At 44.2% G+C, this 17,385-nt stretch overlaps 1 protein-coding gene across 1 annotated transcript in view; it reads right to left on the bottom strand.

Moving 5' to 3' along the window:
• LOC119385944 (lachesin) overlaps positions 1-17,385 on the bottom strand; it is a 356,455-nt gene that overhangs the window by 90,676 nt on the left and 248,394 nt on the right. The gene's annotated exons all lie outside the window — the stretch shown is intronic.

Raw genomic sequence — 17,385 nt, 5'->3', positions numbered from 1 at the left:
TCATATATAGCGTTGTGGGTTCCTCGCAAGTGCACTTCTACTGGTTGCCAAGGGATCCCATAAGGCTCCCATGATGCATTTCCTCAGGGTCTCAATAAAGTTCTTTCCCTGTCTCTCTCTTTCTCACGTTGACCTATGTTATATAGCGTGATGGGAGAGTAAAATAACGACCGGGCGTCACAGGATGTGAATTGTGGGTCGTTTAGAGCTTCCAACCCATTACAAATGGCTCAGCCATTATTCTTCATCGTCATCAACCGTCGCATCAACAAACTGCACGTAATGCTTTACATGTGGTAGCTCGTTTCTCCGCAGAATGACGAATAATGTCGTGATGGGTGCTTCCCAACTTCACAAAAATTATGATTTGTGGCGTAGTGGGTACGTTGCTAGTTTACTTGTATTAGTAGCCACAAGAGAGTTTATAACGGGCTCTTGAAATACCGCTCTTCTAGCTTTCGCTGTGACTGTGCTGCACTTTCCGCGCAGGCCTGGCGTAACTTTTTCGAATCGCAAGTAACTATGCAACTCCCGAATAGCTTGTAACTATATATATATATATATAACTATAACGTGAAGGCTAAGTAGAGACCTGCATTATTAAGAAAATGTTGGGACAGACTATAAGGTAGTGAACTCTGTCGATGACGCCACTCAGTCCGGCCCTTCGAGACTCGGGTAACGTGACAAAGCAAAGACAGTGTTCTACCTGTACCTTATTTAGTCCGAACAAATGGCCAGAGTGTCCCACAAGATACGCCACTCTTTGCTTTTTTTATTTATTCACTATTTTTTTTTACCGTGCTGTCCAGAATTTTCCCGCGTCTTCAAATCAACCCTCTTGCCCGCCATCATCCATTCTCGGCAAAGCAGAAAGCCAGGCGACGTTGCAACAGCAACCTCTTAAGGGTCGTCATTACGGCGTTCTTCTCGCCGGCGGGGGCAAATACAGTAACTTCGCAACCATCGCTACTTTTTGTCTCCATCCGCGTACATAATGCACGAACTTGGAGCGCTTAATTATGACTAGAGTCGTTACGAAATGACACCACGAACTGCAACTGCTTAGCTTCGACGTACAACACAGAAGCGCGAGAAAGAAGAACCGACTCGCCGCGAAAGCGCGACGCGTGACGCAACGCGGCACTGTTTGTCTCAGCGACGTGGCAGAACGGCAGGCGTGCGCCATTTTGACTTCTATTCATTTCTATACGAGTTATTTTTTTTTACTTTATTTTCGTCTGAGGTTCCCGTCCGAAGGAGTATCACCCTCGAGGGCCGCGCACTTAATTGAACCACTTAGGGATCCTGGCGAAACAGTTCCCTTCTTTTAAACGTCCCCGGGAGCGTAACGCTGGGCGCTCGGTCCAGAGCTATAGCTGCCTGCCTGCATGCCAGCTAGAGCCAGCAGCTTGCGCGCTCGCAAGCGTGTTTCGCGGACTAACGAGCAGAGCGCTGACTTCTTGGAGACTGTTTCAAATGAGAATCGTGCGGGACCGTTAAGAATTTGAGTGACGGTACTTACTGGGAAAACGACTGCGCTGCCGAAGCGTGAGCACAGGAGCGAGACAACAGAGGGCGCGCGTATAAGAGAGCGAGCGTTTCTTTCTTTCTTTTTTTATTTTTTGTTGCACAGAGCAATTTTTTGTCTTTAATTGGCTTCTTTCTTTTCACGGTTACTCTTGAAGCGTGACGGCCTAGGGCTTCGCGGTGAGGCTCGGCTTTCGAAATGCGCCCGTTAATGTCACATGGCGTCGATGTACGAGCATTACCTGCAAGATCTATGGCATGAGCGTAGGGTGCCTGTCTCTCTTCCTTTGCTCCTATTGAAGGTTACTTCTTGCGAGCCTTCGTGTTAATTGTGCTGTGCGGCGAGCGACGCCTGGGCTGAGAATGTCCTTGAGAGTTAATCCCTGATTGTGCTGTGCTCGAACCGCTCCTGAAAGCAGAAGGATGCTAGAGGTACAGATGTAAACAAACGCGTCCTATATTTCACGGTCGATTTTGTCGATGTTTTCAGGTGATTAGAAAGTTTGTTAGAAGGACGACCATCGTGCGACTCTGTATTCTCGCGGGAAGCAATTACACGCGTGCGTGGACAATCGAGCGAAAAGGAAACAAACAAACAAACAAACAAACAAACAAACAAACAAACAAACAAACAAACAAACAAACAAACAAACAAACAAACAAACAAACAAACAAACAAACAAACAAACAAACAAACAAACAAACAAACAAACAACACGCATTCGAAAGGACGCACTGCAGAGGGAAAAGCTTACGATATAACATTAAGTATTATTTAAGGACCTTTAGCAAATTAAAAAAAATTGCAATATTCAAGTTCATTGCGAACATCGCAGACGTGCATGCTTACAAATTTTATTTTACGTGGTCCAACAATCACTCGCAATGCGTAGATACAAGAGAAATTTAACATGTACAAATATATTCACTCCGTTTCATGACCGCTCAAAGTGGGAGCACTGTCTTTGCAGCACTTCAGCCTATCTAAACTCTCGATCTCTCTCTGCCTTTGGGATAAATGCTGTCTTAAAAGACGAGAAACCGGTTTTGAAAAAAGCGAGAGTGTCTCGTTTGTAAAGAAACGTGGAGCGCAGTTCTGAAGATGGTGCTACGATATGCAGCGAATGCGAAAGATAAAAGGTTAACTTTCAGCTCAAGAGGCGGTCGCGTTCCATCTCCGTGACCGCCGAAACAGTATTAGAGGCCTTAGATGCATAATTAATACGCTACTCTTCAGGTCACGCTAAATGTTACGAGGAGGGTTTCTCTCGTATTGCGTGCCGTTATGAAGATTTACATTAAATTAGCTTTGCAAAAAAGAAGAAGTTTATTATGAAGATTTATTTCTAAAAAATTATGGCTCCAATCCACGCTGTGGAGGTGGCTGGACAGCGAAGCTGTAAACGACACCCAGAACGATTACCCATTGCGACGTCGCTTGAATGGTCTCCCGCATTATAATCGTACAAAAGTGAGACTGGCGTCTAACCTTCACCGGGAGCGATGGCCATGAAGTGCGTATGATTTTGAGGACCAGTCATGCATGTTTCACCGTACACAACCGCCTGACTCGACGCGTTCATAACCATGGCGCATTGCTCTGGGGCATCCTAGTCGTTGACGTCAATCAGCCTCTCGACCTCGTCTTCGTCCATCTCCACTTCGTCATGGAGACGTTCGAAAGCCTCTTGGTTGAAGCGAATGTTGCTGAACTTGTCGAGCGGACTCTGGAAAAGGACGTTTACTAAATTTAGAATCTGCACACTTTTTGAAACGGTTGATAGCATTGCACCTTCGTCGCTTACGCTGAGCGCATACGAGGAGCGACGTCGAGAACGTCTATTAAATTTAGAATCTGCGCCCTTGAAACGGAGCGTCAGAGCACGACGCCGTTTTTCGCCCACGCGCTTACTGCCCACGCGTTTCTTTTTTTTTGCCCACGGAGACGAAACCGTTGGATGGTAGAGGTATAGAGTTTCGCTGTAACAAACAAACAAATGCTTCGTTCGCATTGTGGTTATTTGTGCAGATGGTAATTATGAAGGTGCTGTTGGTGAGGTGAGTAGGCCCTTGAATGCGGAGGATGTGGGCGACTATAGGCTAGGCCATAGCGTTGGTGCTGTGCCACTTTCATTCGTTCAGACTTTATTCAAGACAATTTACAATTGTCTTAGGAGACGCAGCAAAAGGCCCGAAAGGTGCCTGACTAGGCTACGCCACCCAGACAGCAGCTGCAGCAGTGCGATATCTGTCATTCACATATACATAACTGCAAAAACACATGTATGGTACAATAAAAGAACAATAAAGAAAGCATTTCTTTTCGCTTTGTGGCCTAAATCCGAGTTTCCCAAGTAGGGTCGTGATAGGTTTCGTAAAATGGCGATGTCCAAGCTCGCGGGAAGGCCCAGTATGTGTGGAAAGTATCGGAGTAACCTTCATACGCCTGGAACGATGGGTGACCTTAGCACTTGTCGATGCGGTACGGGATGGAATTAGCAGTGAGGATCAGTCTTTGGGCTTTCCTGAACAAAGACGCGTGATGGCGAGACATGGAAGGGTGTGGGAGCCGGAGAGCACACGGATTGTGACGCATGGTCTACGGAGACGGATTTCCTGTCTCTAACACAAATGTTACTGGTTAGAGCCTCTGGCTTCAGTAGGTTATCCTTGCCCAGTGGTTTCGGGCAATTTTATAAACATGTTTTGTAATCTAATAAGCAATGTTGTAACCTGAACGGCTGAACGGTGAACACGGTCTTCCATATATGTTTTCATTTGCACAAATGTATCAATTACACTAATCAACCTGCTTGAGCCCATTCATCACTTTCTTCTCTTGTGAATGCTAGTTATCCTGAACCATACAACCTGAGAGCACCGTAGTAATTGGAGAAGCGCGAAAAGAAAGAACAAGAAGGAAAACGAAACCACCAGAAGCCCCGCAGGTTGCTGCCAGCCAAGAAACGGTATGGGCTCAAAATGACGAACCATTTATTTCTCAGCTGTGAACAATACGACAGAAATGGTCAGACGCACAGTCGGAAAACGAATGAAATAATGGGAAGTAAGAAATTTTAAACCGAATGGTATATTGCTTATCTCGCACTGGCACCTAATGCCATTACGCTGCCCATCCAGAGTTGATCCCGACAAAAAAAAAAAAAAAAAAAGCGAAGAGAGCGAGACAGCGGAAAAAAAAATACTCTGTCAGCCAGACAGAGTATTTAAAAACGACAGCAGTGAAAGAAATTAACAAACAAATAAAAATAAAAGTAAACTAAAGAAGAAGAGAGAGGAAAAAGACAGCGGACGCGCCATAATGACTTGTCCACGCGCTGCGCTGCGCGTATAGTTGGAAAAGCTATCAAGTTTGGAGCGGCGGCGCCGCAGCCACCGATCTCCCTTTACCATATATACTGGCGGGAAAGCGTTGCTCGCTTTTTACGACTCTAGTTTGGGCCTCCCCCCTTTCGCACCCTTACGTTTCTGCCAGTTCCGCATACCCTCGTCATTCGCTCGCGCGTTTGTCTTTTTTTTCCCTTCTTCTTTCGAGCATTAGGGCGACAATAAGCTATCGAAGGTAATAACCACGTTCGGGTCGGTGATGATCTCGGCAGCCGTTTGTTATCGAATATATGGCTGCTCTCGAATAGACGTCGCATCGAATGCATAATGTCGCCGAGATGGAGCACGATGAAAAGAACGAATAAGTACATCGACAGATAGACGGAGTGAGAGAGAGAAAGAAAGAACTGTGGAAAATGGGTAGGAGCTAATGAAGAGCAAGCGGGAAAGAAGGGTTGGTAAGGAAGCGTAGAAAAACAGCAACAACAAAAAACAAAACGAAACGTAGAAGGACAGGGACATCTTGGCACCGTCGTATTCTACGATCCTGGTTGAGAAGATTCCTCACTTGTGATGCAGCCCCCTTACGCCGTCTTCCTTCTCAAACGAACACATTTTTTCTAATTTTTTTGTTTACTTTGCACGCATCCGCATTGCGGGCCCAATGTTCGCAGTTCGTTGGGTGCTGACGTAGTTATACGCTGCGCCTGTTTTTTATACGTCAGTGTTATGTGACGGCCCTTTTGTCCCTGACGCTTTTAAACCAAGCAGGCTCGCGGAGAAGGAGAAAGATGTGAAGAAAGAAAAAAAAAGAAAGGAAGGAAGCAAATGCCAACGTGAGCGAGGGAAGCCGGATCAGTAATGCAGGTAGCGCGTTGTGGGCACGACGTCTCTTAATTGGACGTCTATGGATCTCATGAATTATTCTCGTAATGGTGGCCATTAGCGATCAATTTCTCTTTGCAGTCGCCGCGTTTTTGAAGGCTGCGCTGTCCCAGAAAAAGAAAGAGAAAGAGAGGAATCTGAGAAATTAAAAAAAAGGAGGAAAAAGAAATAAAAAACAACATATATATAACAATGCTATAAGATGAGCACGCTTCAAGTTGAGTCTCCTCGCGACTTCTTTGTTTGTTTTTATTATTGTTACTCAAAATATCTTCTCTCATCTCCTCTTCCTCCCCTTTGCATACGGCTGTCGTTTATCCTAGCTGTCTATGCACTTCGGTTAGCTTCGTTTCTTCATGCTGGTCAAGAGTAAGCAAATCAAGGAGTTACGAAGATTGTTTCTTTTTCTTCGTGGACGACCGAACGAAAGAAAACCGAATAATTATTGTCTGGAACAGAACTGCTGCCATAATAAATTCGTATGAGCTGAAAGAGCTAATTTTAGAGCTTCCCTTAGTGCAGTGAGTGCTTGCTGCTATTCATCTGGCCCAGATCTATGTGTTACGAATATTTGTTTTATCTTTTTTTCATACGTGTTAAGGCATGCAACCAGGAAAAACGGAACGTTGATGAATCGATACCTTTACTTATTATTTGTAAAATAAAGGATAATTTAAAATAAACGTACAGAATCGTCATATATAGGCTGAGTACTTCAGATTATTTTATCCACAAAGAATGCTTATTTATGCAGGCATTACGTAAAATTTTAGGATCACCCGGAGCCGACCTCACCTGGGGAGCGCCAGAAACGTTGGGAACCTTCGAAGGGGGTGGTTCACTTGGGTATCATGCGATTAATTTGGCTCCAAAAGATTCCTTTCGGGTGAAAAATGGAAGGCACCAAGCTTACACTCGTTCGAAGTAAATATGATTATACAACTGCCCGAATCTTTGGTCTCTATTGTCTGGAACTCGGAAAGAGCTCTCGCGCAATTTGCGCCTAAAAGAAAAGATCCTCAAGCGCAGGGGGCACGCGAAGTGTACTTATTTTTCCTGCCATACAAGAACGTGAACGGCCTTGCAATTCAAAAAGCAACCCGCGTTTTAAAAAAAAAAACCGTAAAATAGTGATGAAGAACCGTTCAGAGATGTTTTGCCGAGACACTCCCGTTGCGTAAGCCTATGATACGCAGTGTAGACATAGTTGCACCTGGGAAGTATAGAACGAATTTGAAGCTAGCCCTTGATTCGATTTCATCTTCCCACGCTTGCTCCGTCATAAATTTGTGTGAGCTTATTCCTTTACTTATATATGCACTTAAAATATTGCTTCGTAATATCGCATATGTTCTCTCAAATACGGCAAGGCGCTTTTACTTGTCTTTTATTGCTTTATAAAGCGCATGGGCGAGCGGGAAGTAAGAACGGGTTAAGTACGAGAGGAGAGCTTAATCTGCATGTAGGCTGGAAAGGAGGGCTGACAACAACAACAACAACAACAACAACAACAACAACAACAACAACAACAACAACAACAACAACAACAACAACAACAACAACAACAACAACAACAACAACAACAACAACAACAACAACAACAACAACAACAACAACAACAACAACAACAACAACAACAACACCAACAACAACAACAACAACAACAGCAACAACAACTACAACAACAACGACGACGACGACGACGACAACAAGGGAATACGTTTCAATTATAGGCGTTCACAAACGCGTTAGGACATTACGTATGGCATGCGGCAACAGATTCAATGATACCAAGCGCACAATCTCGATTAGTCGTTGTACGGACTTCAATTCCGATAGTGAGTATGTCGCAAGATGACGCAGATTGTGGTGCCTAGTGTGCGCCTTTTCATGACTTTTTAGAGCCATCATTGGTCACATTACGCATGTAATTTATGCCTGGAAGTACCAATTGACAGTAGCATTTCTTGCAGCGGGAAATGCCAGTTATTAAAAGAAACCGAATTAGCAGTTCTGCAAAGCTGTATAGTGTACACTGTAAACTAAACATCTTACTTTAGTCACAAGTCTGAACAATGTACCGGGATATTAGCATCATGCGCCGGACATCGGTAGAGTGAGCCGTGCCCGAATATACGCTGCGAGACCTGCGTGTCCCAATAAGATAGTTTGCATTCATGCGTGATAACTGCTGCATAGTTCATGCCATCAAGACATTGACGCTGACTTAGAACAACGCTGAACAGCAGAGTACACCCACACTGTAGGTAAGGATACTTTGTAGCAAATATGTGCCAAATATTGTCCGGTTGGTACGATGGCACAAAATTTGTACATATACCGCTTGAGTGTCAGGTTTAAACCCGAAGCTCGAGAAAACTCAAACTACTTACGGTAGCTTGCTGATTTGCATGCCCGAGAACAAGCATATATGACAAGGCATGCGGAGACATGGTTGGTGCCGACACCCCGAATAAATTGAGGTAGAGAACGCCTGCTATTCACTCTTCCTTCCCTCTTAAATTCGTATATACATAATAATTTTGATCTTTTCAGTTAGTCAACACTGGTTTGAGTGTTATGTACGTCAACATGTAGACTCTGTTTTTGTTTGTTTGTTTGCAGCCCTACCTGCGTGTCTACAATGCGAATATTATCTTTATCTTGTGTAATTTTTTTCTGTTTCTCTTTTGTATTTGTCGATTGTTGTATATCTGTCATTACACTGTGTCATTACCTTCACAGCAGGGCTCATAAGCTTTGCTGTGAAGCAGCTGCCAAGCGAAAGGGGGCCGCGGCTCTGTCAAGCTGTTTGTGACAGCTTTTTCTGGGCCTCCACTGGCTGTAACTCTACAAGACAGAAATAGAGAATATGAATTTAATTTTAAATGCGAAGCATGTCTTGGCCGAGCCAAGGCACTTTGACCATTTCTATGTATCATCGATGTATCAAGCCGCTAACGTCTTGGCACTCTCGGGGTCGTCTCCTTAAGTTGGTATAAATCGAAATTAGCATAGGAGGACATGAGTGTATGACGAACACCACTAACAGGTGATGGCACGACTAACGTGACATGCTTGTCGCGTACGTCATGTAGCCCTTTCTTTCAGTGACGTGTAGCGCATACCTGCCTACCACGGCCCATGGAATGAGGGCATGCGCCACAGGTGGTTCACAGTCTATATCAACCCAGCAACGGCGAGAACAGACTTTGGAAATGTTCACACTATAGCGATAAGGAGCCCGTTTCTCAGAATATCTCGATAGATGCAAAGAATAAAAATCACGGTTCCGGTCGGAGTCGAACCCAGGCATTTTACGTGGCAGCCAAGTATCCTACCACAAAGCCACACCAGTGTTTGAAAATCCTACGAAGAAAAAGAAACAAAAAACCCCTATACAGCTGTCAAATCGGGGCAACGTCAACTGCGGTTGGAATGTTGGTTAACCGCTTTGATAACAATGTGATTACCGTTACATATGTGCCCCTACAATTCAGCAAGCTACAGCAAGCGTTGCTCGACCCCAGAGGAATATGCCAAGGGCCACTACTTATGATACGCACATTATCACGCCTGAGCGGTCACTTCGTTTCGATAAAACTGATGTATGTGCTTTGAAGTGTGTAACGATCTTGCATCGTATCATGAGCTACCCTTTGGGCACCATAGAACTGCTTTGGGCGCCAGAAAACGTGCTTTGTAAGCCCTCGATATGACCAAAACTACTCAACTTACACAAACAAATACGTCGATCCAGCTCGTAACGCTTGATTCAAAGCAAAAATGATGTGGCTTTTGCCGCTACTCGCTGACTGCTTCGCATAAGGTCGATTCCCACCTTTCGAGGGATCTACCGGAAGTTTCGTGTTTAATAATATTGTTACCTACCTGCACACTGATATGCCCAGGGACAGACTTAATTGTTCCAGCATAGATGCTATGAAAAGTCACATGATCTCGGCTAATAAGCATTCTGACTTACAGACAGGTTTATGAGTACAATCGGGACGTAAAACCCCCAAAATTATCATGAATTATTTATAAAGCCATTCCCTGATCTGTTGAGATAACAAGTTATTATTAGGAGACACACAATATAAACAAGCTTTATGAAAGGGTTAGAACAAGTCTTTGCGCCTTAAAAAAAACTCCATGAGCACACGCAAAGAACAAGGATACCCGCTACAACGTCTCCGGATACTGACCGATATACGTGCTCGGTTATGCAAACAAGTTTTGGGAAGGCGCAAACTTCGGCAAAAAATACAGGAGAAAAAAAAAACGTGGAGTGTTTCTGTGGGCTTTCCCTGCGGAGAGCGCCAGCAGCTACGAAGCCATCTTCTATTCATTTTGCGGGGGCATATCGTAAGAGTCAAACATCTGCCATGCATGCTTCTTTTTGTCAAGTGAACCCTCCTATATATATATATATATATATATATATATATATATATATATATATATATATATATATATATATATATATATATATATATATATATATATATATATATATATATATATTCCTCCCCGTCAACGTGCTCTGGTCGTCGTCCTAATCGGCTTCCTTTTCGCGAAATGCTGTTGCCTCTCAACGTTCTTCTTTTCCTCTTGCTTTACAATGTTTTTATTCATTGCCAGCATCGCTTGTTGTACTAAGGATTTTTTCCTGCTTTGTGAATCGAGTTTGGCAATTTTTTGTTCGCTTCTGCTCCACCCTTGCGGTTGCAGCGCTGACTGGATTGATGAGGCGGGTGCATAGGCGAATGTTGCTGCCGAGCAGCTGGCTTCCTTTCGACGACCTCTTGTTCTCTTTAGACGCTCGCACCTTCGAGCTCCTTAGGCAACCACCCGGGCCTCGTGAAGTGAGCTGTAACCTTTTGCAGAGGGTGAAAATGAGGCGGAAAAGGGAGGATGAAGGCATCTCTCCCTCCGTCTTCTTTTACGACGCTGCGCCCGAAAGAAGAGGCAACCACAGTGGCCACAAGCAAGCGAGTGAGGGCGACGCTATATCGTCAAGCTTTCCTTTCACTTTGCCCTAAACTGTGCAGCACTACCGAAGCTCTACTGGCTACGTAAGCCCATCTGACAAAGCCGAATTCATGGTCCCCTATTTTCTAGGTCTTATTAACTTAACTGGCAAGCAAACTTGAGGAAATTATATGGCGCCAATTAAAAACGGTTTTAAAATACCTGGAGCAAGCTGTTGCGTATCAGTCGGATAGTCCATAAACCGCACGGTGTCTACATGGGAAGTATGGATCTACAATTACATGTCATTGATTACAAGCAGAATATATGCTGTCTCCAACTATACACGTCGAAAAAATTCCAAGATGAAAATATACACAACTAGCCTGCAAACTAAGTCATCAATTATAAGTGCTCGAAAATTCATATAGCTAGAGGAAATTGATGATTGTTTTCATCCTGAGACAGCTTTCAGATTTATGTACCTGACTTGAGGACGTGTAATGTTGAGGACTGAAGGAGGTGTGGTTATGAAATAAATTTTTAGAAAACGCTTTCGCTCGTGTGTAAGCACTGTCCCGACTACTTATTTCTATACAAAACATTTGTTTTTCAATTTTATATATGATAAATGATGTATATTTCGAGTAATCGTTGATAAAAGGCTTGGACACAAATACCCGTAGACTTTATAAGTAATCTACAGGCAGAAATCTATACACTTGCCGACCATATATCACACATGTATGTGTGGGGTATGGGGACTCTTTTTTTCTTCACGCTAGTCGATCAACCGTGAGCGTTCGCCGAGTTAACTGCCGTTCACTATTCGCCGGCGTGCTGCTCGTGACTATTGTGATTAACCGGAGAAGGTACTTCGAACAGTCTTTAAACACTTTGAGAGGTGCAATAGTGAAAGTTAGGCAACTGAACTGCTGAAGTCCGCTGTGGTTTTCGCCACGCTGCACTGATCTAGAAAGACGGCGTGCCAGTGGTGATCTTTGTAGGTGGTTGGCTGGAAAGCCGAGGAACAAGAAAAAGGAAACAACAGCTAGTTAAAAGGAGAAATATACAGCAGAATAAATAAAGCAACGTAGCTGCTGCTTCTCGACAGCAACAGCGTATCTTAAGTGGAACGTTGACAGCGGCTCCTGATACGAAACATGTCCTCAGGCTGATCACTGAGAGTGAAATTGAAAAGAAGGCACGGAACAAGAAGAAAAGAAAACAATAATAATAACCAACTAAGAAATAAAGTGCACGAAATGTTGGTAAAGTTGTTTTTCTTGAACAAATTACAGCGAAGTCGACTACAAGAAGCAAGAAAAAACCCTGCCAAGTCCATGACTTTTTTTTATTGGCATGATATAAAGAGATGTTGGCGCACAAATGAGGCACCAGCTACTTCTTAGCTCTTGAAGAAATCGAGCATACATCATACAGGGTTTACAGTTACATATCTAACAATTTTCGCAGTAACATCTCACAGTAACACCAGGAACACCAGGACGACAAAAAAAATACATGTCAAACAACGTTTTGACAGTAACTTCCAAACATAAGCGATGAGTTGCGCATACTTAGGGTAATGTGGCGCAATGCAATATAACTTGATAAAAAAAGAAAAAAGGAGAAGATGAGAAGGGCGCCAGAAGCAGTTGCTCGTTGCGTCGCTTCTATTTTTTCCCTAAACCTATTTTACACTGGGCTACATTGCCTCGATTAGCGATGCATCAACTCGCCCAACACAGTATTATGCTAAAGCCTGTCAACGCTGAATTTCTGCGAAACCGTCGCTTCCCTGCAGAGTGATACGAAACTTAAAGGACAGAATTAAGCTAGTTTTCAGACACGCATAAACACTTTGAGCTTGAATATGCTTCTTTTAGTTATTAGTTGCGAACTCAGCGCAACGGCAAGATTGATTGCGTGATTAGTTTTTAAAATGCTGATCTTTTTTTTTTTTTCATTGAAGTTTAGCCAGAGAAACTAGCTCTCAAGGCAACGTGGCCGACCAAAAAAAGAAAACTGCAAAGGGACGCCGTGTCCCGCGTTCAGGTTTCTGATAGAGCACCTATTCATTTATAATTGGACTGGCTGATAGCCCGTCATGTGAATGAAGTCTGCGGGTGCAGCGAAACAGTTGCGCACCTCCTCTCTGAGTGCACTCGCGTCCCCTCTCAGCCGCACTAGACCAGCTGGACAACCGCCCTCTCAAAGAGAACAAAATCCTAGGGCACTGCCTACCCGGTCTTTAAAACGATCTTAAGGCGTTGCAGTTTCTTCAAGCAACCGGACTGCATGAAAAACTGTGACTGTTTGCAAATTATGCTGCTGTGCAGTACTTGGACGGTGCTATAGTAATGACTTTTGTTTTGTTTGTTTTGTCGCCTAGTGTCGTCACGGACTCTTCTTCTCTTTCATTCTCTTACATCCTCTTTCCCTTCCCAAGTACGGGGTAGCAAACCGGAGGCTTCCTCTGATCAACCTCCCTGTCTTTCCTTTCTCTCTCTCTTCTGAGAGAGTATGTGTGTTGTGAAGACAAATGAAGTAGTATTCAAAAAAGTATCATCCTGTTTAAGGCAACGTGTTCTGCGAATGTCAGTATTATAGGCTGTCTTAAACGAAAATTGAATTTTGGCGTATTACGTCCGAAATAGAGTGGGTCTATAGACTGGTCTGTGGAGTGGGCTGTCGAAATAATTGAGAGCCTGATCTCTTTAAACGTGCCGCTAACAAATAGCAGACGGGCGTTTTTTTTTTTAACTTCTCATATCGCTTCCATAGAAATTCCATTACCGAGGTATGGAATACAACTTGGAACAATGTGCAGAGCAGAACAAAGCCATAGCTGCTGAACCAGAGCCGCGGCGGGTATACAGTTGGGGGTATCTTGTACTTAACGAAATAAATGAAAAATAAGTGTCGCACTTGTGAGGAAAAGCCCAAGTGCAGAACTTGGAAGTCCTTGTTAGAATTTCGTGCGACGTGAAACATACGGCAACGTTGGTTGGCACAGTTGTTGCTGACACTTTAGACGCATGCATAAGGCCCTCAATGGAAGAAAAATGAAGCGTTTAGAAGGGAGGTAGGGGACAGTAAGGTGGAGCGTTATTAGACAAAATAATATTATTGAAGATATTACTGATACGCGTAGTTGTCTCTTCAGTGAAGGAAGCGTTGCTTCCCAGTCATGCGGCTATAATAGTTCAACACTTCGGCAGCACTGCGAAGAGCAGGTGTAAATATAAGGAAAAGAAGTTTGTGTGATCGATATTATAACCGCCTAACATCGCTGAGTAGGCAGCTATGCAGGGTGATAATGGCAAACAAAGAAAGGCGTCCTTTACAGCTCTGAAACCATACAATAAGCATGGACAAATATGAAAAAAAAAATAGCCTACTTTGCCTTCTCAACCCTGAAGGCTCACGTGACGTCAAAGGGTCACCGGATGCAGGACCGGACTGGCCGAAATCTATGGTCCTTTAGCGTGCCAGGCAGTCGTCTGCGGGCCACGCGCGACGCGGCGTGGTGTGGGCTTTCTTGAAGCCCTTCTGAAGAGAAGGCAGCTCGGCGCAGCCTTTCTTCGCGGCCGAAAGAGAGATTACCATTGGCACCTCAAGATCCCGCTGAGTAATCCTCTTCTAAAATGTATGAATCGAGAGGACATTTGTTTAGCTGGCGAGCATCAATCTTTCAAAGGCATCTGGTTTCTCAGAGAAGCTCGGTATATCCCGTTCTCTCCTTAGGGCGCAACTAAGGCTTACCGCTGGTGCGGCTACTAAATCACTTCGGCCACTTCTTCCTTTCGCTCATCGTCAGGACTCTACTGCACTAGCGTGCATTTTCTTGCCTTTTTGTCTTTCATTTCCTTCTATAAAGAAGATGGTCACTTGCGTGCAAGATGGCTTCTATGAAAAGGAGGTATATATGCTGAGTACAGTGAAACCTCGGTGATACGAATCTCGCTGGGCTACCAAAAATATTCGTATCATCCGAAATTCGTATCACCAGAAAACATAAAATTAGTATGCGTCAAAAGAAAATTAGCATACGTTTTGATTCAGTGTTTTTCAGGGCCGCAGCGACTTCATGAACAGCTCTGAATGGTTGCCAGTAAAGTTTTTAAACGACAACGATCATACTTGTACTCGTATATAAGGTGCACGCGCGCGTGTGTAATTAATGAACCAGATGTGTTGTGCCCCGAGACCGCTAGTAGCCCCTTCCTAATCTTACTACGCTTTTCTGCATTACAGTACAGTACTGCGGCAAAAGTGACTTAAGAAGCTCTTTGCACACGATAGATGGAGGCCAAGCTCCTTCAAGACCGTCCGCTTCGTCTCTTGGGGTCTTCGTCCACCTTTAATGGGACTTCATGGCGGACCCGCAGCCCAAGTTTGTCTTGTTTCATAGAACGTCTGATTGCGGGGACATGGCTTGCATCGACGTGGCAGGCACGTGTTAACACAGTACAAAGACGCTGCTGCCTCGAGCACAGGAGCACGCGTCAACGCTTCGAAAAAAAAAAAGAAAAAAGAAAGCGCGACGACAACGTCATCTGTAACCTAAAAGCGAAGGCGCCTAAAGGCCTACAATATTCGCGCGCACTATCTCGGAGCCAACGACGCAACGTTGATCGTCGCGCATGCCCGCGCCCGCGCGTGACTGCCGCGTCTTCCGCGACAGTGCGGGCCGCACCTGTTCATACCTGTGCGCTAGCGTACGTTCGTATCAAACGTTGCGGGGTGCAAATCGGTTCGCAACAACCGTACTCAAATACATTGCATGCTAATGGGCCTTGGCCGGGACCACAGAAAAATTCGTATCACCCAGAAATTCGTACGAGCCGTGATCGTATCACCGAGGTTTTACTGTACATTGCAAACACAAATATCCATTCTGGCTTATTTGGCTTATTTTACTTCCTGTTATAGATGTCATAATATTTCAGACGCCTGACAGCATTCATAGCTGGGACTGTCCGCATCGCCGATAAGGCGCACACAACGTGAAGGGAACAAAGACGACGAAAATGGAGGGAGGTTAACGAGCTTGCATACAGTTTGCTACCTTGAATTGTGGAAAGAGGCGCGCAGAAAGATAAGAATTAATAAAGGGCGCGCGACGCGCGTGGGAACATAGCTGGATATGAACTTTACTTTAATTTTTAGTCGTGAGGACATGGGAAAATAGGCAGTGTTACAGCCGGCTGCACCGAGATAATCAAATTAGTATACCGAATTGATCTTCTTGATCTATTAGTTTAGCAAGATATGTCGCGTACTGAAAGGTGGTTGCACAAATCAGTTGTCTTGAGAAAGTTCAGCAGTGTTCTGTTGGCCTGGTGATGGTGGAGGTCATGGTCTCAGTATGTTTTGTTACCCTTCAGTGGAAGTTCTGTGGTCAAGACGGTATAGGGCGATTGTCTGTGCCTTCACTTTAACTTGTCGCTTATACTTTACGTTATAATGTCAAGGCGCGAAATGCCCATTATTTGTTGGTAAAATGGCAGTATATGAGTACATGACGTCTGCTCTCGTTACAAGCCTGACCGTCTTCACGGTCCATCATGCGGATACACAAGAGCGCTAAACACGCTAAGCGGGACTACGAACGCATTTTGCCAGTTAACGAATATTCAATTTACGAGCCCCTTGGGCTAAAAAATACTAACAAGTGCCGAATAGAAGACACTAATGCGTTACGGTTTGCTAGTCTAAGACAGCTCTCCTCCTCTCCAACTTTTATTCCCCTTACCCCTTTCCACAGTATAGGATAGCCTATGGCGCTCAGCCCTGGTTAGCTTCCATGTCTTTATTTTATTCTCATCCTCTCTTTCTCTTATCTAAGACAGAAGGATGAAACGGCCTAATTGATCAAACCACGTACAGCTGCGCAGAGCTTCACCTTCGTACTTTGTTGCAAACTGTGCAGCACGCTTTACAGAAAGAAACGAGTTGCACAACGAACTGATCTTATGATTTTCAACAACAACAACAACAACAACAACAACAACAACAACAACAACAACAACAACAACAACAACAACAACAACAACAACAACAACAACAACAACAACAACAACAACAACAACAACAACAACAACAACAACAACAACAACAACAACAACAACAACAACAACAACAACAACCGTTGCTGTTGTTTTCGACATGCTCTGGGTGCTGAACAAAGACATTATTTGTACGCTGGCGATTGTGTGTACATGGGGCTTTTGATCATTTCTTTTTTCTGTTTCTTTTGTTTATTTATTGACTCGGTATCAGTTTCATGGTGCCGGGATAACCGGCTCTAACGCAGGCTGCCTTAAAATGCGTTCACATCTAAATCAGAAAAAGAAGAGAGAAATGTGAAACACATTGGAATAATACTGCAGTGATTTAAAGAAAATATTCCTAAGTAATAGTTATTTTATGCCGTTTATGCAATACATAGTGAACGCATGCAACGAGCAGCTGTGCTGAAGAAGACAGCGCCCGAAAGGTCCTCCAACACCCGGCGCTTCAGGCGTTCTGCTGTGCGTCCCTTTGCTATGGCGCCCATTATTCTCGCGTCATCTGCAATTACCGTTAAGCCTGGGTAACTGTCAAAGGAGTGGTTGATTGCATTTATGCGGGAGAAGTTTG

This window comes from Rhipicephalus sanguineus, chromosome 3 (assembly GCF_013339695.2).
Source record: "Rhipicephalus sanguineus isolate Rsan-2018 chromosome 3, BIME_Rsan_1.4, whole genome shotgun sequence".
Lineage (NCBI taxonomy): Eukaryota > Metazoa > Arthropoda > Arachnida > Ixodida > Ixodidae > Rhipicephalus > Rhipicephalus sanguineus.
The sequence above is the reverse complement of the archived record's forward strand: the minus strand, read 5'-3'. Positions and strand labels throughout refer to the sequence as shown.